The following is a 24,303-nucleotide window of genomic DNA, read 5'->3' on the forward strand; positions in this document are numbered from 1 at the left end:
AGATACGGTAGCTTTGATAAAGTTCGTAATGATATACGGGTAAACAGTGATGGCGACATATGTTATTCGATTTTAGTGCAGCCGTACCGTCCATCATGACCCGTGACTGTGTATAATTCGGTGATGGCCAACGTGGGTTCGTGTTTCTGGCCACACTAACAACACTCCAGGGGGGATGGAAAGTGTGTGTGTGTGTGTGTGTGTGTGTGTGTGTGTGTGTGTGCTTTCATGAGGAGAGGATTTTACACAATTGTTGCCTCGTCTCTTGATGTACGAGAGGGCAGTTTCCCTATCCTTCGGGCCCATCCCTTAAACTGTCCCTGCCATTCAGCTTTTTGCAACTTTTGTACACTTATTCCGTTCCTCCAGTTCTCTGATACTATAACTGTGCTTCTCGGTAGCTGTCTTTTCAGACAGTGTTCTTGCTCGGTGTCTTGTTATGGCCTCAAGCTTTTCTGTCTCTGCATCTTTTCATGAATTCTTTATCATCATCATCAAAACTGGTTAAGAAAAAAACTAAATATTTGATAGTCACCCCTTACACTTCTCTCGTGTAAGTCACCTGGTAACATTTTTGCTGCCCTCCTCTGCACCTTCTTTATCAGCTCTTTGTGCTTCTTTAAGTGCGGTGACTAAACAATTTATACTTTTGATTTGATACACTCTGTTGATAGTTTGTTAAAGATATCCTTATCCCACATACGTGAAATCGAGTCTGATATTTGCCAGCAAACATCATGTCTTCTTTACAGTTTTCCGAAGGTAGAACTCTGGCGACAGGTTAACTACAGTGTCCACTCCCAGTTCCCCCTCGTACATAGATCCGCCTCAAATCCACGACTTGCGTCATTTTCACCTCCTGAGCTACACGATAAGTTGACAGATCTTCCTCTTCGAAAAGTCTCTATGTCTTTCTACTCCTGCCGCGTTAATTCGCGAGTTTCTGTGCTCTTCCACTATCACAAAGAGTATTGTCAGGACACAATGGTTTGTTGCTGTTTATATTCGTATTCACATTATATATATATATATATATATATATATATATATATATATATATATATATATATATATATATATATTCAGATTCCTGCAGCTTATATCAATGTTAAATGATATTCGTGTAGCTTTCTTACCTGTGCTTTGCACATATGACTGCATTTGTGTCGGGGTGGATCTATGTGCCATGTATGTATGAATAGATGTGTGTGTGTGTGTGTGTGTGTGTGTGTGTGTGTGTGTGTTTATGGTTGCGTTTGTCTTTTGTGTTATAGTGTGTGTGTGTGTGTGTATGTGTGCGTGTTTCCAAGCTTGTGTTTGTATGCATGCCATATCTTGAGTCTGTGTGTGTAAGGTTGGAAAGAATATAAGCAGGTACGTAAGGTTGGGGAAGGCTCTTGGCAGGTATTATAGATAAGAAACAAAAAGGTTGTTGCTGTTCATCCCACGCAGTCGACCCCTTGAACGCCAAGGCGTGATCCATGAGCATGAGGGTACGACCCTTGAACACGTCCGTATGAACCTTGGATATGATACTCTGAACTTGAACTTGACCCTTTAGAATCAGATCAGAGGTTAAGCCATGATACCCAAGAGGTCACAGGTCGTACCCCTAGTGTTGAGAAACGCACCGTCTTGTTCAAGGGCGATGCCATCGTCATTAAAGGTCACACCGTCACGTTCAGAGATCGCGAAGTCGTGTTCAAGTGTCGTAACGTCATTCTTGATGGGTTATTGGCGAGGGGTATGACTGCTCCCCAGGCTGACTCAGAGGTTCAGAATTCCTGGCCACGACGCGCTTGATAGACTCGCTATTGATGGAAAGTAAGACTCGGTCCGTTGACTGACCTCGCATGGGTGGATACTTAAGAGCCTCGCCCACTCCAGGACTTTAGATGACCTACCACCACCATCCCTGATGTTGCCGCTGGATCTCTCGCCTCACTCCTTTGTCAGGTTTGTTCCACCCAGGGATAAGGTATCCTCCAGGACCCCACACTGTTCTCCAGGCACCAGCCTCCTACTCCACTTCCTCCTTTTTTTTTTTTTTTTGCTGACCTGAATCCTTCCCCATTGCCACGTGTATGGTCCATGCCTGACTCAACCTGTCCACTACCACGTGCATGGTTCTTTGCCTGACTCACCACTGTCTATTGCCACGTGCGTGGTCCGTGCCTGACTCGACCTCTGGTGAGGAATCTGCCTTGCGGGAAGGTAATGATATATGTGCAGGTGTTCCATGATATCGAGTGAGAACGTATGGCTATAAAGCACTGAATGTTGACAAAGATATTTATGACTACAAGTGGGTACCAGACCTGGGCGTTACATCTGAGAGTGTGTCAAGCCAAAGAAATAAACCGATTGCCGATTTTGGGCAAAAAATGAACATTGGAAACGCCGAAATCTATCTTATATATATATATATATATATATATATATATATATATATATATATATATATATATATATATATACTGACGACCTCAGGATGATATCCTTTCATTGTAAAGGTCTCGTGGTCAGCATGACTGACTTCGTTAAAGGTCGTTTGCCTCAGTTTGATGCTTTTTTTCCACGTGGCAGAAGCAGCTGCTGTTGTGGGAGTCTGGTAAACATTGCGGAAAAGGCTGAGGGTTTACTATACGTGTGTGAAAAACGGACCTGCATGTTGTTGATAGGTAGCGGTGAATCGAGCCCAGGAGGAGGAGGGTGGTAGTGTACCATCACTCCGGTACCTCAGCTTCAAGCTTATAGTTTCTATTAACCCAGTTATCTGGTAGGAAATTAACCATGTTAATGTCGGATTGCGAAAGGATAGTGTGTTAGTGGCTGTCGGGAATATTCCTTGCTACAAAGGCAACGGCGGGGTGCAGTAATGGTACAAAGGAATACAAAGGAAAGCAAACAACAGACCGCTAGGTTCTTTTGAGGCTGTTTGTGGAAGAGATCAGAGACGCAGATATTTCTGTGCTAAGAGTAGAAAGGCAAACCCCATGGCATGTGGAAAAATACCAACCAGTGAGCTTTATATTGTGCGGACTAGTTGGGTGCAGACAATGTAAGCTCCGGACTTGAAGTGATGTACGTGACCTGTCTGTGTTTGGTCTTATTTATGGTGTTTCTTTCAACCACGCTGATTGGCAAGTCACTCCTTATTTTGATAATCCTCTTGAAAGAAAAGAAAAATAAGATTGTGAGTTTGTATTCATTACTGCGAGGAAAGTCACACATCTAGGTTTAAAAAACTGTTGACGTCAATATGGCCAAAGCCTTCAATTGCTCTCATTACTTCTTTCAGATTTGATCTCATATTTTTTCTTTCCTGGGTTAGATAGGATCATCCTGTACGCCGTCATATGATACTTTATTTTCATGTTGAAGGCTTCAGTCACGGAAAAAGTTCCACATCAAGGCCGGCTCTTGATTGAAATGTAGAGAGAATTATGACACGAAGAAAGAAAAGATGGGGGGGAAGTATTTACGAATTTTGGAGAAAGTGAAAAGCCCGTGTTTTGAGATGCGCCAGGTCATAGTTATTGGGAAAGACACGAGAAGGTAGAAAGTTCCAAAGCTTCGACGTGTAGGTAAAGAAGCAGGTATCAAAACGGCCCACCCTTGAGGTGCCGATGGCCACAGTAATCATTTGACGCAGCAGCTTGTCTAGCTATTGGTGGGGGCACACAAGCAACTCTCTTTGGTCCCCTTTTCTCCTCTAACTCCACCTTGGATGACTCTAACTTTCCTTCGCCCCCTGATGCTCCTTTTTACTAATCCCATGCCTCTTCCCGTAATTCTACTGACATTACCGAGATGCCCTTTAGTCGATTTGCTGCGTCCTCAGGATCAGAGAGCGGGCGGCCTGCTTCACCTCACAGGATCGCGGTGAGTGGGCGGGGCCCTGGAGCTGTAGATGGACAGGTCCAGAGAGACAGCAGGTTTTTGTCCCATCGGTGATTCAGTGGTACGCTAACCGCTTGCTGTTCTCGATAGCTGGGGTTCGACTCTCGGATTCGATCCTGGCTGTTGGAGGTTTGTATATATATATATATATATATATATATATATATATATATATATATATATGGGATGGAACCATGGAAGCGGAAGTGGATCATAGGGTGGGGGAGGGGGCGAAAATTTTGGGAGCCTTGAAAAATGTGTGGAAGTCGAGAACATTATCTCGGAAAGCAAAAATGGGTATGTTTGAAGGAATAGTGGTTCCAACAATGTTGTATGGTTGCGAGGCGTGGGCTATGGATAGAGATGTGCGCAGGAGGATGGATGTGCTGGAAATGAGATGTTTGAGGAAAATGTGTGGTGTGAGGTGGTTTGATCGAGTAAGTAACGTAAGGGTAAGAGAGATGTGTGGAAATAAAAAGAGCGTGGTTGAGAGAGCAGAAGAGGGTGTTTTGAAATGGTTTGGGCACATGGAGAGAATGAGTGAGGAAAGATTGACCAAGAGGATATATGTGTCGGAGGTGGAGGGAACGAGGAGAAGAGGGAGACCAAATTGGAGGTGGAAAGATGGAGTGAAAAAGATTTTGTGTGATCGGGGCCTGAACATGCAGGAGGGTGAAAGGAGGGCAAGGAATAGAGTGAATTGGAGCGATGTGGTATACAGGGGTTGACGTGCTGTCAGTGGATTGAATCAAGGCATGTGAAGCGTCTGGGGTAAACCATGGAAAGCTGTGTAGGTATGTATATTTGCGTGTGTGGACGTGTGTATGTACATGTGTATGGGGGGGGGGGGGGGTTGGGCCATTTCTTTCGTCTGTTTCCTTGCGCTACCTCGCAGACGCGGGAGACAGCGACAAAGTAAAAAAAAAAAAAAAAAAAAAAAAAAAAAAATATATATATATATTTTTTTTTTTCATACTATTCGCCATTTCCCGCGATAGCGAGGTAGCGTTAAGAACAGAGGACTGGGCCTTTGAGGGAATATCCTCACCTGGCCCCCTTCTCTGTTCCTTCTTTTGGAAAATTAAAAAAAAACGAGGGGGGAGGATTTCCAGCCCCCCGCTCCCTTCCCTTTTAGTCGCCTTCTACGACACGCAGGGAATACGTGGGAAGTATTCTTTCTCCCCTATCCCCAGGGATATATATATATATATATATATATATATATATATATATATATATATATATATATATATATATATGTGTGTGTGTGTGAGTGAGGTCTTACAGACTTGTGTCTACCAGTCACGCTGATACAGTATTACTTATGTGGGACTATAATCCTGACAGTTCAATTTACTTTTGAGCATTCTGAACTACTGGATCCTCCCATGTCCACTGATAAGTTTGAAGTCTTGTGAGAAAGAAGGAAGAAATATTGCTGATCTGTATTTCGACTGAAGAAATGAACAACATAACTACTCACATTGATCATGTGATCGCTATGATTGAGTCTGATCACATCGAGGCATTTGAGCTCCTCTGTTAGTGGGAATCGCACCATCCATGCCACTATCTGCGTCCCTCTCAGCGCACCGGCAATAAAGTTCCAAACTGAGCTAGATTAGTTTCAGATGACGCCCTTAGATACAGTGGTTGGCTCCTGTGTGAGATACTCGCCCCTGGTGGGAACACCGAGACCCTCGCAGAACTGGTCCTGGGACCAGAGGGAACCTGACCTTACGAGACATCAAGACCAGCTGCATTACCAAACATTGTCGTCGAGTGAGAAGTGTGATGACCGGAGGATGGCTCGGTATTTAGAATTGGAAGAAAACGTCCATTATCTCTTTGAGATTAAACTCTGAAATTTGTTTCTGGCCACGCACTATCATCCAGATGGACTACTGGAGGAGAGGAGATGTAATTGCGAAGTTATCCTGATATCTACGCGTCGACGGAAGAGATGAAAAGTATAAGAAAAAAATCGCTCTTGTAGTGGATGTTGGATCTGGCGGTGACAGCAAATTTTCCAGTTTTCCCAGAGGATTGATATTTTGAATCTACTGATAATGCTAAATGTGAGGGTGCTGGATGAGAGTTCACGCCATCGTGAAGCATCTGTTGCAGTTAAATAAGTCTCACTGCATGGCATTCGTGTATTATATATAACAACGTCTGGTGTAGCACACTGACCCCGAAAGACATTCTTAGTCTTTTCCTCGGGCTGTCTTACAGAGATGGTATTCTGTTGGAATTTCTCTTCTCATCCCCCCCCCCCCTAAACCAACACCACCTCAGCGCACACACACACACACACACACACACACACACACACACACACACACACACACACACACACACACAACTGTCAGGAGTATATGAATAATGCATTAAAGATACTCGTCCAGGAAAACATCCACACACCATACATCTGTGCACTCTACTATCATCGTTTGTTTCGACTGTTTTCTACTCCCTCCCTCATTACTTAATAAGAAATGGAAAAAAGTTCCCAACCCAGACACCCTTTTGTTTTCAGTATAAATGAATTGTACGAATTCTTTCCAATGTAGAGTATTTGACTCCTCTCTCGCAGATGTTTCCGAGTGGCGACAGTTTCACAGTTTTAACTTAAGCTGAACAGTTTTCCCAGAAAGCTGTCTATGATATACTATATACAGTTCGTGTGAACGACCTTAACTCAGTGGGTTAGTAACGAGCAATTATGTCCCTGTATGTTTGTTGACAGAGCCTGAGGCGAGGCTGATCGCCTCGAGCTACGAAAAAGGTCGATTGAAAGTTATGTTTTTGCTCTGACGCGACGACCCATACTCGTCTGTTGAATGTGACTCCAGTAAGTTCCTGCTGAGTAGGATGATAAGCACTCTCTCGATGTTCTTTTCCTTGGGTTGTGGCGGTAGACGAAGGAGCTGAGCTGAAGCGAGTCGGATCTCGTTGGAAAGAATTGCACAGGGATCCCCCGTTCCTGGAGACAGCGGGGCCGAGCCTCTTGGCGGTAGGTGGGAGCTGGAATCGGCTCCCTCCCGAGGTCGTTGACATCAGCACAAGAGAGCAGGCAGTATGGGAGGGTCTCTACGGTTACCAGTGAGAGAGAGAATTGCATAAAGGTCCTCGCGTCCTTCAGCAGGTACCGAGGCCAACAGGTTCCTGTTTCGTGTGTGTGTTTGTGTGTGTCATAAAGTGAAATACTGGTGTATATCATCTTTTCTTTATCAGTTTTACTATAAACGAGGTAATTACTGCTTGCAATGTATCCAGACAGTTCGTATTTCCAATCGTTTTATAGAAAAAAAATATAGATGCGTGTACAACTATGACAAAACTGAGCACAGCTATGAATGAACCTCTTCCGTTGAATAGTCACTTGATAATTCCGTGTTGGAGTAAAACGGCCTCGTGTGCTAGGAAAGGCTCTTGGGGGAAGGGAGGCGCAGCTCAGCTGATTCTAGCTTTATGAGGAGGAGGAGGAGGAGGAGGAGAAGGAGAAGGAGTGGTGGTGCCGCCACCGCCGGAGGCCTTCCCGCTGCCCACTCACTCGGAAGGTTACGCTGCCTTACGTAAGTACACAAAGCTATCTCGGGAAAGATGTTGCCCCTCCGCAGGAAACCCGTTTAGTTATGGTCGACGATGACTCAAGGGCAGCCGTACCTGCTCGTCTCTGTCGACTGCTTGCTGCTCGCGATGTTTTTTTTTTTTGCGAAGAAGGAGGAAAGGAACGGTCAGTGTTTTGATAACAATTACCCAGAGATTCTTATCGTGATTTTTCGTAAATTGTTCAACATATGATCGCCAGGGACAATAGGAGTTGATCTAGAAGTAGAATATCAATCATCTACTTGGGAGGAATGGAAGGAGGAGGGAAACAGAAGAGAAAAAGGAGAATATGGGGCGCGGATGAGGGTTGTCCAAACATCTAGAAAGTAGACTCGTTCGATGTATAATCTCTGTAGTAAGCATCCAGTGTGAATATTAAGTGTTAGCCGTTGCCTACTGTATCTTTAGTGCAAATCATCTTTATAAGATCATAAACAGAAATATTGAAATAAATGCTGATTAACTTGTAGATATTTCAGCCATTTTATCGTGGACTGTGTATATATGGCCTTTATCCTGTTTTCCTGGCGCTACTTCGCTGAAGCAAAGGGTAGCGATGGTGTTTTCTGTGGGGCGGGGTAGCGTCGGGAATGGATGAAGGCAAGAAAGTATATGTACATTTGTATTCATGTGTATGTATAGGTGCGTGTATGGGCGTTTTATATACATACATACATATATATATATATATATATATATATATATATATATATATATATATATATATATATATATATATATATATAATATAATATAATATATATATATATATATATATATATATATATATATATATATATATATATATATATGTATGTGCGTATGAGTAGATGGGCCATTTTTCGTCTGTTTCCTGGCGCTACCTCGCTGACGCGGGAGGCAGCGATTAAGTATAATAATGATAATATATATATATATATATATATATATATATATATATATATATATATATATATATATATATATATATATATAGTGTGTGTGTGTGTGTGTTACAGAACCATCATAAATCCATCAGACGTTGTAAATATTAAAGAAATTATGAAATGGTTCCGTGTAAGAAGGCAGTGCGCGTCAGGGATCCGTGGCTTCTTAAAGCTACTGAATTTGGAGGAGCGAGCGTCTGGCCCGCTGTAAATACTGCAGGAGCCGCCTAAATCGCGAGTTATGGCCGCCTTAACTCATAAATATCTGAGGATGAGAAGTGGGATCAGTCGCTCTACCTCATAACGTCGATGGGGAGAGATATGTCGCCTGGTTCTCTATCTTTCATTTCTCTCTCTCTCTCTCTCTCTCTCTCTCTCTCTCTCTCTCTCTCTCTCTCTCTCTCTCTCTCTCTCTCTCACACACACACGCACGCAAACGTTACATTTAAGAATGTTCAAGCTGCTATGGTACACCTGCATATCCTTGTGGCATGTACCACTCAAAGAATTAGCATTAGAAGAAAAAAGAACATCATCTGACACTTAGCTTCTCCAGAAACCCAAGTTAAGACTCTCACAGGTCCGTTGTATGAAGGAGCGTCAGACACGGAGAGGTAGAGAGACGCATTGGCGGTGGACGAAGTTTCAGTAATTCATTAGTGTGTGTAGTAAGCGACCTCGGACGACCAGGAGGGAAGTGGGACTGACTGGTGAGGACACCCGCAGGTTTCTTCCTCCAGTCATACTATATATATACATCAAGTAAACACTAGTGATCATGTCCTTGACTTAGAACCAACCGCTGACGAGGATTTGACTTGAAACTGGTAGTGACGACCGTCCCATCATCAGATGTACGAGTAGTGGCAAATATAAGTAAAAGAAAATATATATATATAGGATGGAAATTCTAAACTGTAAAAGGAATTAAACTTAAGACGATCCTAAGATGATAATGCGTTGGCATTTAGATCTAAAACGAGTTCGGCTCCTTGATCTGGAAGAGTTAGATACCCGTAGCTGTAACCTCGAGAATTCAGCCTAAGAAATAGATAGGAGTATATGAGATATTGCTAAGAATTCAATCTAAGAAATAGATAGATGCCTATATGATATTGCTAAGTAGAGGTGAGTGTAGAGGCCTTCGTGGCTTGCATAAAGATCTGGAAGTTGTCAGTAAAGTGAGAAAAGCCGATGAAAGGTTTAGAGATATTCTGGAAGATCGCCATATGTATCATAACGAACTGGAGAACTGCTGGAATGAAATTAGAATGATCTACGTTATCAGGATGAGAGGTTTGGAGGGGGGAAAAAAGTAAAAGTAAACTTCAATGATTCTTACATTTGTGTAAACTTCACTGATTTTTACATTTACGTAAACCAGTGATTTTTACATTTACGTAAACTTCAGTGATTTTTACATTTACGTAAACTTCAATGATTTTTTTACGATTACACTCGAGGCCAGGAATGTAGCAAGGACATTCCTGGACCATGGACGCATGGGAGTAAGGGAACCTGATGAATGTCAGTCCCTCGCAATTTAGTGCATATTTCTCATCGTCTTTCTTAGAAATTTGTACGAAAGATGATGAGAAGTGTGCGCTTAAATAGCGTGTAATTTTCCTGTTAGACGAATGTCGTATATTTTGTCGACAAGGAGGAAAATGAAATACGGGAAGATTTGGTAAGTCTTTGCAGAGGTCGGAGCACAGAACATATCCGGCTCTGGCTAGTGACGACCTGCAGGCTGCCACGTATAGTCAGGCTGCCGCTCAGGAAGTATAGGGGGTCAGGATGCCATTGCAAGAGGCTTTGATACCCAGATATGAAGACACCAAACGCGACCATTTTTTTTTTTAACTCTCTAGCAACACCACGTCTCGAGCACTACGTGCACTTCTGGCTTTCGATATTTGGGAAACGACCACATTAGTTTGAGGAATTTCCCCCATAAAGACGACAAACTAAGAGGAAAAAGAAAGGAGTGGGGGAGCAAAGAAGTTCAAGATAAACTAAACTTTTTTTCAGTACTAGATTGAAGCCTATATGATGCGATTCGGTGAAAGTTTTCAAGATACTAAAAGACAATTAAAGTATCTAAGTACACTGCTGGTAGTACAGAGGATCCCTGCAGCTAGAAGGTTATATGGGCTACAACATGGAGTTAAGGAAGGTTCCACATTATGATGGGGAGTATCAGTATACAGACCCAGATGCTGAACACTTACGTTATGTCGGCTGGTGTTGTCACGCAACTTACTGTCGGAATAACAGATACGTTCAAGTGACTCTAGGATGATTTACAACCTTCGATTTACATGACAGATACGTTCAAGACTCGCTGACGATTCGCCGCCATCAAGTTATGATTAACTGAATTAGAAAGGACTACAGACCCTCTGTAATATCTTCATTAGACAACATCGTCACAAAAAGAGTAGGTTTAATTTTTGGTTCTTCTTCATTCCTCTTCTTTAAATCTCTATTTTCTTTCCCATTTCTCTCTGTCTGTCTCTTTCCTTCCATCTCTTACTTTTCCCCACCTGATCCCCTTCCCTTTCCTCCTCCTATCCCCTCCTGGAGGCCGCCCCTAGTCACCCTCCTCCCCTTCGTCTGATCCTCTCTCCTCTGCGCTCTGTCCTCCGCCAATCTGTTATTTTCTATTGTCGTCCTCGGGTCGCTAACGTATGACGCATGTCTCGAGAGAGAGAGAGAGGGTCCAGTAGCGGTCCCGGGAGGTCTTCGGGTCAGGGGAAGGGAAGCTGGGTGTGTCAGTGTGGGGAGTGGGGGAGATTATGAGGGGGAGAGAGTTCTGTAGGGGAGGGAGAGAAGGTAGGTGACGGAGAGATAAGACGGAAGCCATTGTCCTCGACGACCAAACCTTCGATTTTGACCTCGGTCTCTACCTCTGTACAGCTCGGTGGTGAGGGAGGGAGTGGGGAGGGTGGGGAGTGGATATGATGAGGGAGGTGCAGGGGAAAAGGGGGATGTGGATTTGTGTAAGGCGCGAGATGGAGGGGTGAAGATAGACCTGGGGAATGTTGAAAAGGGAAGGGGAAGAGGGGAGAACAGAGAAGTAAAGGGGAGAAGTGGAGAGGTTTAGGGGGAAGTGGAGGGCTGAGGGGAGAAGTGGAGGGCTGAGGGGGAGAAGTGGAGGATGTTAGGGGGAAGTGGAGGGTTGGGGTGGAATTGGTTGGTTGACTGGAGAATTGGAGGTGGGAAGTGTCTGGAGGAAGCGGGGGAAAGAGGGGGAAGTGAATTTATGAGAAGTGAAGGAAGTGAGGGGAATTGGAAGAGGGAGTACGGTGGGAGTAGATGATTCTGGAGAGAAGGGGAGGGAATGAGGAGGGAAGTGGAGTGGGTGAGAAGGGAAGTTAAGAGGTCTGGAAGAAGTAGAGGGGTGAGGGGTCCGGAAGGAGTGGAAGGGCGAGGGAGAAATGAGGAGAGGAGGGAGAAGTGGAAGGGCGGGGGAGAAATTGGGAGAGGAGGGAGAAGTGGAAGGGCGGGGGAGAAATGGGGAGAGGAGGGAGAAGTGGAAGGGAATAAAGTGGGGAAAGGCGTACCCTGGATGTGGATAGTGGGGTGGTCATTACAGTAGCGATCCAGGTGACATATCACCACGTCAGCGGCCGCTGAGGTCATGTGATTGGTAGGATAACGTGTGTCATCACCTGCCTCCCCCGGCCTCTTCTGACTCTTCCCACTTTCTTCTTACCCTCCCCTAGCTCATCTCTTACCCTCCCCTAGCTCATCTCTTACCCTCACCTTTTTCCCTCCCCTTCCTCACCTCTTTCCCTCCCCTCCTCCACCTCTCGCTCTCCCTTCTCCCATCCCTTGCTGTGTCCGCTCTTGCCTTCCCTTCCGTCAATTCTTGCTCTCCCCTCTCCCACCTCTTGTTCTCCCCTTTCTTACCCTTCCCTCCCTCCACTTCATGCTTTTCCCTCTCCCAGCTCTTATTCTCCCCTTACCTTTCCTCCCCTTGCTTCATGCTTTCCCCTCTCCCATCTCTTGTATTCCCCTCTCTTACCCTTCCTCCCTTCACATCGTGCTCTCCTCTCTCCCACCCGTTGCTCTCCCCTCTCCCATCTCTTGTTCTCCCTTTTCTTACCCTTCCTTCCCCCCATTTCATGCTTTTCCCTCTCCCAGCTCTTATTCTCCCCTCTTACCTTTCATCCCCTTGCTTCATGCTCTCCCCTCTCCCATCTCTTGCTCTCCCCTCTCTTACCCTTTCTCCCTTCACTTCATACTCTCCCCTCTCCCACCCCTTGCTCTCCCCTCACTTCTTTCTCTCCCCTCTCCCACCTCTTGCTCTCCTCCCTCCCACCTCTTGTTATCCCCTCTCCCACCCTTCCTCCCCTCACCTCCTGCTCTCCCCTAACCGACCACTCCACCTGCCCCTCGATAGCATCAGTCGGCACTATGGTAGCGGTGGTCGTGTTGACTGTACTGGGAATAGGATGCGTCTCTCCGCTGACTGTACGAAGAATAAAACGTGTCCCATCACTAACCTACGCTGGGAGTAGAAGGTGTTCTTCCAGTGACGGTACTGGGGATAAAAAGTCCTTTTTTTTCCCCCCCCACACACACTTCCTGCACTGCGAACAAAACGCGTCTCTCTAGTGACTCCACTGGGGACAAATAAAGTTTCCTCTTGACTATACTGGGAATAAAATGTGGCCTCAATGGACCCTTCTAGTTCCCACCTTGGTAAGCTTATTATCCTCTCCTTCTGCTCTCCTCTCTCCCTCTATACCCGTTTTTCGTCTCCTCTCAATCTTGTAGTGTCTATTTCGTCCCCCTTTTTATTTTGTATCTATGACGGCACAGGCAACTGAATGCCCTAATCAAGGCCATCTCATTGAAGCAATATATATGTATATATACCCGAGCCTCATCCAGGTACCCATTTCATCGACCAGCCTATAGGGGAGGATGAACAGCTGGGTCGACTGTGAATCGGCTGCTTGCGACCAGAGTTCGTACCCCGTGCGCGCTGACCTCGGGCCGCCCGTGAATGCGTCAGGGTCAGCCAGCCGTTCTTCTTTCCCTGTATCTTTTGCATTTCATGCTTTCATGTCTTCCTTTTTCGTATTTCATTCCCTTCTGCATTACTTCATAATTCTTTTTTATGCCTCGCATATCTTCCTTCTCGTCTCGGTTTTCTTATCTTCTCTTCATGTCTTTACCCATTCTTCCCTCTTCTCGCAGTGGTTTCTTATCTCCTCCATTGTTCTCTCTCAGTGGTTTTCCCCTTCCCATTATTCTCTGTTCTCTCTTCTCATAGTGGTTTCTCCTCCCAATGTTCTCTGTTCTCTCTTTTCACGATGGTTTCTCCTTCCATTGTTCTCTGTTCTGTTTTCTCTGTGGTTCCTCCTTCCGTTGTACTCTCTTTTAATGGTTTCTCCTTCCATTGCTCTCTCTTTTCAAAGTGGTTCCTCTTACCATTGTTCTCCCCTCTCACAATTGTTTTCCATCCCAGACTTCTCTGTTCTCTCTTCTTAAATAGTTTCTCCTTCCGTTTGCTCTGATTCACCACTCTCTCCACTAGTCTGATTTACCAGCCTGATCCACCAGTCTAATCCACCTGTCTGATCTACCAGTCTGATCCGCCTGTGGGGCTGCTACATATACTCTGTTTCGCTCCTTGCTGTCCTCAGGTGGCTCAGTCATCCCTCCTCACACGATGCTGGTGTGGCTCGGTCATCCTCCTCACAGTCATGGTGTGGCTCACGCAGGTGGGAGGGTCACTACCGAGGGAGGGTGATGGTGCGGCCCGCCCCACGTACTGGGTACTCTTGGGAGGCTAACACTGTAGCACACGCACTCATCACATGAACATTGTATTACCAGGTGATCGTCAGAGGGGCAGAAGTACAACATTGTAGCTTCTGCCTCGTGACCCAGTTTTTCGGCAGGAGTTTCTGTAAGGGGGAATGACGAGGAGGATGTGGTCGTAAAAGAATAGGTCGTTTGCATTCGGTGCTCGCTGCAAAAGGTGACTTAAAGGGGAAGGTTAGGGGTTCAGGATCCCAGCACGGCATATGCCCTTTTTTTTTTTTTAAGTGTTACAACAATGCTAACGACCTGTGACGTAGCTAGCAATGGTGGCGTCGCTGGCTTGTTATGGATTCATTTATGGCTGGGTAAAACGCAAAGGGAAGAACTGAACAGAGATGGGTATGTGTGGGAGAAAATCAGGGCAAGAGGTGCAGCGTTTGTCTGGGATGGGTAATAGAATGGTTAAACTGATATTACAGGAGGCTGGAAAAGGAGTTGGATTACATATGGAACGATTGTGTTGACGTATGGTTTGAAGAGAGAGTAAAGTAAAACGTATAAGGATGAGCTTACAGTAGACTCCAGGACGTGCTTGTCGTGTGGGGCTTTTCATGAAAGTCGAAGTGGACGAGATGATCTACTGCAAGATAGATGTGTAAGACTCCATTTGGATGGGTTAAGACTGAGCATAACACTGGTTTATATACTGGTGTAGACTGGGGATGTAAGTGAGGAAGTAGGCTCATTGGACTGGTTGAGCACGGTGGTATAACCCTTGAGCACGGAGGTACGACCCATGAGCACGGCGATACAAACCTTGAGCTCGGAAGTGCGACGCTTGAGTACGGCGGTACAACCCTTGGGCACGACGCTACGACCCTTGAGCACGGAGGTGCGACCGTTGAGTATAATGGTTTAGCCAGTGCTCTCCCACACACCGCTCTTCCCCCTTACTTTCTACGTCATTACTCTCTCTTGCTCTCCAGCTCCGCTACTCTACCTTACTTCCTAGACGCATCTTCTCTTACTCTCCCATACGCAATGACTCTCTTATTCTCCCACACGCTGCTAATCTCCCTCCTACCCTCAGCTCGTGTACCGCCAGAAGGGCAGGTGTTACTGCCTCGCATAGCACCTCTCCCTATTCACTCGAACTTCCTCCCTCTCCTACCCTCACACAAACCACTCTACTTCCTGTCCCTTTTCATCTCTATTACTCATACCATTATTCAACTATCTCTCCCATTTTCTCTCTTCATCTTCCTATCCTTCTTTTCTTCTTCAACTGTTACTGCGTCCTCTACATTCTTCCACTATCTCCTCCTTCTCCGTCTTTCACTTACGTGTTTCCTCCTCAAGTTTCTCTCCTTCTTCCCTTCACACCGTCATACTGTCATTCCTCCTCCTCCTTTCTTCTCGCTATTCTTCCTCCTTTCCTCACTTCTTTTCGTTCTTCCTTTTTTTCCTGTTCCACCTGTTTTTCCTCTTTCCCTTACTCATTTCTCTGCTATCTCTTTAGTCGCTTATCTTCTCTTCTGCTCATCTCGTCCCCTCCGTTCTTCTGCTCGTGCTAGCGACCGTTCCATCCTTGGGTAGCGGCTGGGTGCCGCAGGGGCCCTCCTTAGCACCCTCTATATTTCCTGCCTTTGATATCAACTCGGAGGGTTCCATGTAAACCAGAAGTGGCTTGCCTCCTCCACGCTCACACCCGCCACCAAGCACATTTCCTTACTATGCCGTTTGAGGAGAAGGATGTGGGAGGGAGTGGGAAGGGGAAGAGGGGGTTGCGGTGCTGCCTTGTAAGAGGAGGTTGTCGAACTGCCTTGTAGGAGGGAGTAGTAGACATGCATTCTAGAAAGGGGGTCGTGGAGCTGTCTTGTAGGCAGGTCGCATAGCTGTCATGTAGGGAATCGTGGAGCTGCCTTGTAAGGGGGACGCGGAGCTGCATGGTAAAGGGGTCATGGCAATGCCTTGTGAAAAGGTTAGTGTGACTGCCTTGTGGAAGGGGTCGTGGAATTGCCTTGTATAGGGGTGTTAGTGCTGCCATTCTGGAGGGAAGGTCTTGGTGCTGCCTTGTAGTGGTCGTGGTGCTGCCTTGTAGGGGTCGTGGTGCTGCCTTGTAGGGGTCGTGGTGTTGCCTTGTAGTGGTCGTGGTGCTGCCTTGTAGGGGTCATGGTGCTGCCTTGTAGGGGAATGGAGTGGACTGTTCTGGATTGTGAATTGAAGTAAGGGAGTGGAAGTTTTCAGGTAAGAAAAAGAAATCCCTTGTCTATATTTTTTTTTTCGAAGAATGACGTTAAAAATACAACCCAGACAACTGACTGACTATCCCTGAACAGCTGGCTTACGAGGGTCGTGATCCAGTCGGCTTGCACATCTGTAACGCATGGGGAACATGCGTCTTGGCCTAGACCTAATATGTAGCTTTGTCCTTGACGATGTAGCTCACCGTAAGCTATGTAGACTACATGCTGGATGCATATCCTAATGCCTGACAACACACACGTGAGTCAGAACGAGCCCACATAGTATCGAATCGTGGGAGCGGCAGTCGGACCACACTCACCCCAGGTGTTCGTCCTCTGCTCAGGCCTTGATAAATAGATACCTGGCATTGGCTGAGGTATATATATATATATATATATATATATATATATATATATATATATATATATATATATATAGTGATCATGAATATTAATTACACACACACACGCACACACACACACACACACACACACACACACACACACACACACACACACACACGTACGTCTGACCCAAGAGGGTGCAGATACCAGCTACTTCTAGGTAAGCAGTCGTTGTTAGCTGGTAGAAATTGTTGCTTGTGAAGATGTTAGTTGGTGCAGGGTGCTTGTAGGTGATGCTTGCCCGAGTTAGTCCACTCTGAGTCGTAAGGTCCTGGAGGGTCCTTCTCTCTTATAAAGTAAATACTACAGGATGGGTTATCATGAAGTGTTTCTCTCTCAGTATCTGATAAATTCTGTCGACAGTGAAGAATTCCTCAGTCTCTCTCATCAGTGTTGAAAATCTAATTTGAAAAGAAACGAAGAAGCCTTTTTGGTAATCTGGCTTTGGTGCCTCATTCTTATTTCTTTCCAGAAATCGTATATTAGTAATAAACGGGAGTACAAACAGCTTTAGTTCATTAATCTACGCTTGTAGATTTAGTTGCAGGAGACGTGCCATAGTTCATTTACTCATTTTTGCAGCAGAAGATCCAATAAATTTTCTGAAAACTTGAAAACCAATTATTTTGGCTAAGCTCACGAAAACAATCTTAGCTTTAGAAAATGATTAATGAGAACCAGGGCATGGCCAGACACGGGTAGTGGTGGGGCCGAGCAGGGATGGTGGTGGGGCCAGTCAGGGTCAGTAGTGGGGCCAGTCAGGGTCAGTGGTGCGGCCAAACAAGGGTAGTGGTGGGGCCAAATAGGGGTGGTGGTGGGTAGTTGTTTGGCCAGATAGGGTTAGTGTTATGGCCAGACAGGTATCATGATGGAGTCAAACAGGGGTATTGGTCAGACCAGTCAGGGGTAGTAGTGGGATTAGACGTGGGGGTAGTAGCGGATTCAGACGAGGGTGGTGGTAGTGGTGGTGTCAGACGGGGTTAGTGGTGGGACTAGACAAGTGTGGTGGCGGGGCGACACGGTGATAGAAGTAGGGCGAGATGGGTTGAGGGTAGTAGTGAGGCGAGATGGAGAGTCCTCTTCCACACCTCCACAAGTACCCTTCGCTCCACCTCCACAAGGACCCTCCTCCACCTTTACAAGGACCTTCAGCCTCACATCTCAAAGGACTCTTGATCCATCTCTACAAGGATCCACTTTTCCTCCCATACATCCACCATGCCTTGCCTCCTTTCTCCATCTCGCCTCCAGACGCACTCGCCCTGCAAGCCTCTCTCCCTCCGTCCCTCTCGCCTCGTCCTTGCCTCCCCGGCAGTAGGCGGTCGTCAGGAAACTCCACAGTCCTAAAGTCGTTTTACGCCCCCTCCGGTAAATCCGCGGGCCAGCAAATTGCCCTCTTCTGCCCGATAATAAATGACTCAACTATCAATTTCCAGCAGCGAATATTTGTTGCATCAGAGGAAGGGAAGAGCGGTAGGGAGGGAAGCTTCCGGCAGATATTATGGTATGGTCAGCTTTCCAGGGAATTTCAGGATCGGCGAAGCTGTTTTTACAGGTAAGCTGGGTACGTGGAAAGCCATCAATATCCGTTTCAGTTCCTGAAAAGTTACGGAAATTGACTATGATAATAAAGCGCAACCTCCAATTTCTTAAGAAACTGTAAATATAAAGATGAAGGTGTGTCGAAATCTGTGCACCTGCTGCAGAAATGTGACGATGACGGAGGATAATAACAACCATCATAATGTGTCGACTATCACGACCTTGTACAGACACACAATCTATAGCACAGACCGAGTACAGCGGCGGCGGCGGCCGGGTGTGATCACTGACCCATCTGAGTCTTCACCAGACCTCTGAATTTCTACATTCCATCGTTCGTGTGTGTCACCTGACGCAAGACGCACAACCACCACTATCAAGCACAGCTTCCAGTGCTGGGTATGACCGACACGACGTGTATGGCGCCTCGAAACTAAACATACATTCAGATCTCAAAAGTTGGTTCACGAGAGAAAGTGAACCCCTTATCCGCAATAGGGTGACAGGTTGCCTGCCGTCACCATAATACCAGACGTACCTGGCTGTGGAGCTATGTGGAGACAACCTCATCTTCGTTAGCTTCACAAGTTCAGTAGGTGATGTGTAAGACGACGAGTGTGCGTAATGAAAGGGACTAGTGAGCATACCCATGAATACAGATAGCCCCCTCATAACAGTAAGGCAATTGCATAACAAGTGGAGGAAAACATGATGGGAGAGGAGTGGTGAAATGATACATACGTGGAATTCCACAATAGAAATCGACGCCCCTAAAAGTCCAGTGGGGAAAGCAATAACCTTAGCTACCTTCAGAAGGTCGGTGTAATACACCAGTATTAGAGTCGGTTTCCAGTTGAGTACTGTGCCGCCATAGCAAATGAACACTTACATATTGCCATTGATAGTGGTGCAGGATTTAGGATTTGCCTTTACACATAAACAACCTTGTATGACAAGACATAACACTAGAGTCGGGTTTATTTAGACATGCCAGTCTTGTAAACACTTGACTGTAAATCTGTGTACAACAGAACTGTGTTAGTGATGATCCTTGTTGACTGTGTGGTATCACAAGGGAGAGGGGGTTTCCTTGCAAGCCCCTCCATTGCCTTATTAACTTAGTCTTCATTAGCTATTCAGTGTATGCTAATTGTCTTCCTCCTCCTCCTCTCTTTCACAGGTAAGGCCTGTGTTGTGTGTCGAAGCTTATGGGACGTTTTGACTCATCTTATGAAGGTAAGTACAACGTTGTTCTCCCTTGTGGTGTTTGGTCAGTGGTGGAGTAGAAGTGATAGCGACAAATGTAGGTCGAGAAATGGATCTGGTTTACATAGTTTTACGGTTTACTTTAATCGTTGGTTTACACTATTTTTAAGGCTTACACTTGTTTTACGTTCATAAAGTAACAGTGTAGGATATTTTGGCTTAAAATTCTGTTCTGTTTTTCCATCCTAACCTGACCTTCAACTTCTGTTGTCTTCACATTTTTCTCTCGTGTCGGAAGTCTTAGTCTTTTGCCAGTCTTACACTGTTACCAGTCTTGCACTGTTACCAGTCTTACACTGTTGCAAGTCTTCCGCTGTTACCAGTCTTACACTGTTGCAAGTCTTCCGCTGTTACCAGTCTTACACTGTTGCAAGTCTTGCACTGTTACCAGTCTTACGCTGTTGCAAGTCTTGCACTGTTACCAGTCTTACACTGTTGCAAGTCTTCCGCTGTTACCAGTCTTACACTGTTGCAAGTCTTGCACTGTTACCAGTCTTACGCTGTTGCAAGTCTTGCACTGTTACCAGTCTTACGCTGTTGCAAGTCTTACACTGTTGTCAGTCATAGACTGCTGGTAGTCTTGAACTATTGCCAGTCTTAGACTATTGTTACTTTGTTTTAAAATTCATATTTTCATGTATGGAATGACGACTCCACCATTTTTCATTTTCAGGTTATTGTTTATGTTTAGTATGCTATTTGATTAAAGTTTTTATATAAGTTTTGTATATTTCATGTTGAGATATGTCGACTATTTGATTAAAAAAAGTTTATTATTTCTTTCCCTATTTCCTTCTGCTTAAGAAGCTGTAATTTTCGGTCGTTTGTTGTCGAACTCTGTTTATATGGATTCGGTGTTTAGGCTGAAGCTTTTCTTCATGTGTGGAGTTAGTACATTTCGAAGGGGTTTAACACTCTAGATCTGTAGGGCGTTAGCAGCTGATGCTATATGTGATGGGTTTACAGTTACTGCTGTGTGAGGCGCTGACAATCTACGAGTCATAATTGGTGAAAATGACGAGGAAACTCTTAGGGGATTACCGTTGTAAAGCTTTGTCAGTTAGCAGTATAAGCTTATCTTAGGGGGTGCTTGTGAACGCGTACTAGCTAATGCAGGGACCAATCTAGCTTATCTTGGGGGGTTCCCCGAAGCTTGATGCTTCACAGGCGAAAAGAGTCCCATTGACTGACGGGTCGCGTGGGTATCAGTGACCTTGTTGTGCGGGCTGTTTAAGAGCGGTTAGTGCTTTTCACTTATTCTTTGAGACCGAACTGCACCACCGGCAGTGTATATATCTTTTGCGGGGAGGGAGGGAGGGTTTGTGCCTTCACTGTATAGGTTGTTTGGAGGGGCTTTGGTCACTGCTGTATGAGTAGTGTGAGAGGGGACGTTGCTATCACTGTACGGGATGTATGGGAGAGACTAGTGCTACTCTGTGTGAGTAGTTCAGTATGGACCTAATCAAAGGGAAGGGGTCGATGCTATTACTGCATGAGATGGACGGGAGAGGACTCGACCACTACGTCAAAGGCTCCATAGGAATGGATGTATTAAGGTTAGCGTCACTACTGCATGGGAGGCGACAGTGTCCTCGCTCACTATATAGGAAGGGTCAGTACCTATGCTGTATGGGAGGGGAGTGTGTCCATCATGTATGGGGCTGTATGGGAGAGGTGAAGATCACTGCTGTATGATAGAGGGGTCGTTGTCATTATGATATTGTATGGGCTATTATATAGGAGGGGAGAGTGGCATTAGGCTCACGTATAGGCTGTGTGGGGAAAGGTTGGTGTCACTGATGGATGGATGGTATTGAAGACACTTTGTTCCTGTTGTATGGATTTCTTGCACAGGATCACTTCCGCGTGCGTATGGGTTACCTGGGAGGGAGGGATGGTCACCTGAATTCAATGGGATGAACTCTGTTTTCGGGTTGAATGGGAGGGGGATCATTCGTAGTTCCCCACGTTACACAGGACAACCTATGGGTCTCAAAGCTTCGAGACAGCGACGAGGGCGACGTTGTCTGCCGTCGACTGTGTGGGCTGTATGGGGAGGGCTTATTGTCAGTGCTATATGGTCCGTATGTGAGGGGTTAGTGTGACGGCTGCGTGGGCTGATATGGAGGGGGGTCAGTGTCACCGCTTCATAAGAGAAGCCAGTCCCAACACCTCCTGGACCTTGTGGTAGGGGTGAGCAGCTCTTCAATAACGACGGCACGGGAGTGGTGTAGTGTGGTCACTGCCATTAGGGTATGAGTCTGGGATGAGTCATGGAGCGACGGAATGGGTTGTGTGTTAAGACGAGGACAGTGTCACTGCTGGAGGGGATGCAAGGCAGGGGACATTGTTGCTCCAGGGTGGGACGGAAGGAAGGGGACAGCGTCACCCCTGGGGGAGGGGCTGTAAGGGGTGAGGGGAAGGACAGTTAGTGTAATCTGGGCCGTTAACGGGTAGCCAAGGAGGCCACACCATATATATATATATATATATATATATATATATATATATATATATATATATATATATATATATATATATATATATATAGCTTGGCTGGTTGTCGAATGGCCCCCACAACTCATGACTCCCACCACAGGTCCTTCCTCCTGGACGCCTGGTATGGTTGATCCAGTGCCCCACCACCGTTGGCCCTCCCTCCTGCCGCTTGGTGTGGTGGTCGAGTGCCCCGCATATCTCGTGGGCCCCATCACTGGCCCTTCCTCCTGCCGCCGTAGGCACTAAGACTCATCTCTCTGGCACACACTCTTAAGACTGAACACATTTTCACCACCTTTCTCTTTCCCTCTCTTTCATCTTATCATCCTCCTCCTCCCTCTCCCTCCTGCCCTCCTCCATCTCTGTTATCTTAGTCTCCTATTATACTCTCAGCGGCGGATGGCTGCCACTTACCACAAAAGGAGCGCCACTTTCCATGAAAAGCTTATCGCTTCACGTCATAAGGAAGGTGTTTGGTCCTTTTTGGTCAGCGTATATGTGTGTGTGTGTGTCTGGCTTCAACAATTTGAGTTGGTATTAACTGCTATTTAGGTTTTTATCTGGTACCTGGTATAAATCATCCTGGCTCTACTCTGTAACAAGGGGTCAGAAGTTAAAGTCATTGTGAAGTTAGAGTCTTGCCTGCACTTCTTGCCTGCACTGATACCTCAAGTGCCTCCCGTGATAATGCCAAGCTAAAATATTTCGTGGTGGAAGAATGCGGAGAGGATTCTGGTTTAGGGTGAGCCTCCTGTTGATGTGGTAGACGACAGACGGGATGAGAGGGGTGACTACACACACACACACACACACACACACACACACACACACACACACGCGCGCGCGCGCGTCCCAGGGTGCTGTAACTGCTGTAGAGCATTGCTAAATGGTGGTATGTAAAGTGCCAAGATGTAAGGGCTGGACGGTCGCATGTAGAGTGCCGGGTGTAGTAGCTAGAGAGCCTCAAACGCTGTCGCATCCAGAATCCATGGGTGTTGTGGGTGAAGAGGCTCACAAGATGGGCTCATCTGGATACAGACATTAAACTAGAGATGATACTCGCTCAATAGTCACTACTCATTCACTCGCTTACATCTACAAGTGAACACACACACACACACACACACACAGACACACACACACACACTGACTTGTTATATGTAGACCCATAAAGAAACTATATCTGCATGAGGCGCATCAATCTAATGATCTGGCCCTGCCCAATCACAGAAGGTACAGAAACACCTCGCAGATAACATGGATCGCTGTTCTAGGAGTCTTTTGAACGAGGAGTCGGTGTCATGGGGATGGAAGAGAGCAAAAAATGCCCATCTTTAAGAAAGGAGATAGGAAAATACACTATATCCCGGGTTCGCTAACGTTTACTGGGAAGCGGTTAAACGAATAACCGAGGAGGAGAAATTACATAAGTAGGAGAAATATTGGTGATAAATAAGTCATGCATTACAAATCAGGACATTTATGGTAAAGTCTTGGTTCCCAACCCTTTTTCGCCCCATTACCCTCCTTTACCTAAAGAAATGTCCATGGCCCCCCCCTACTTCATTTCATTGAAAGGAATGATAAAAAGGAATGAGAATAACATTTTTCCCAGGGAACACACGAGAACATCCTTCTTTTGTTTTTAGTTCTTGATAGATTACTGTACAGATCCGTCTCGCATGATTAACAACCCCTTGTTTTACTGCCCTGTATATATATATATATATATATATATATATATATATATATATATATATATATATATACTCGCAAAGCAGTGTATGCATTAGGTTTCACAAGCTAACTTGGGCTGCTTTCATTTCTTTTTTTTTCTCAACTCCAGGCCTGTGGTTACTCGCACGCTTAGACTAGCTCTGTGTTTTTATCAATAGATGGCTGCACACCAATTGTTTATATATATATATATCGCCAGCTGATCGGAGGTGTTTTTTTTCTTCTTTTTCGACCGGTATTTTCGTGCATATTTCGAGCCTGATGAGTCCAGCACCAGCAAAACCACAGCCTCACCACGGGAATTTTCCGATGGCTGTGGTTATGTAAACATGACATGGCCCGCCAAGTCGGAATGAATAATAATAAATCGTTATTCGCCATCT

The 24,303-nt window shown here is 45.7% G+C and overlaps 1 long non-coding RNA gene across 2 annotated transcripts in view; it reads left to right on the forward strand.

The window, feature by feature from the left end:
* The window catches only part of LOC139749846 (uncharacterized), a 366,438-nt gene that overhangs the window by 247,210 nt on the left and 94,925 nt on the right, over positions 1-24,303 (forward strand). The window contains exon 3 of one of the 2 annotated variants that reach the window (XR_011713048.1): positions 19,599-19,623. The exons of the other annotated variant lie outside the window; for it this stretch is intronic. This is a non-coding gene — a long non-coding RNA (uncharacterized lncRNA). Of the gene's footprint in view, positions 1-19,598; positions 19,624-24,303 lie in introns of those variants that run through there. 2 annotated transcript variants of the gene reach the window in all.

This window comes from Panulirus ornatus, chromosome 8 (assembly GCF_036320965.1).
Source record: "Panulirus ornatus isolate Po-2019 chromosome 8, ASM3632096v1, whole genome shotgun sequence".
In the NCBI taxonomy this organism is placed as follows: Eukaryota; Metazoa; Arthropoda; class Malacostraca; order Decapoda; family Palinuridae; genus Panulirus; species Panulirus ornatus.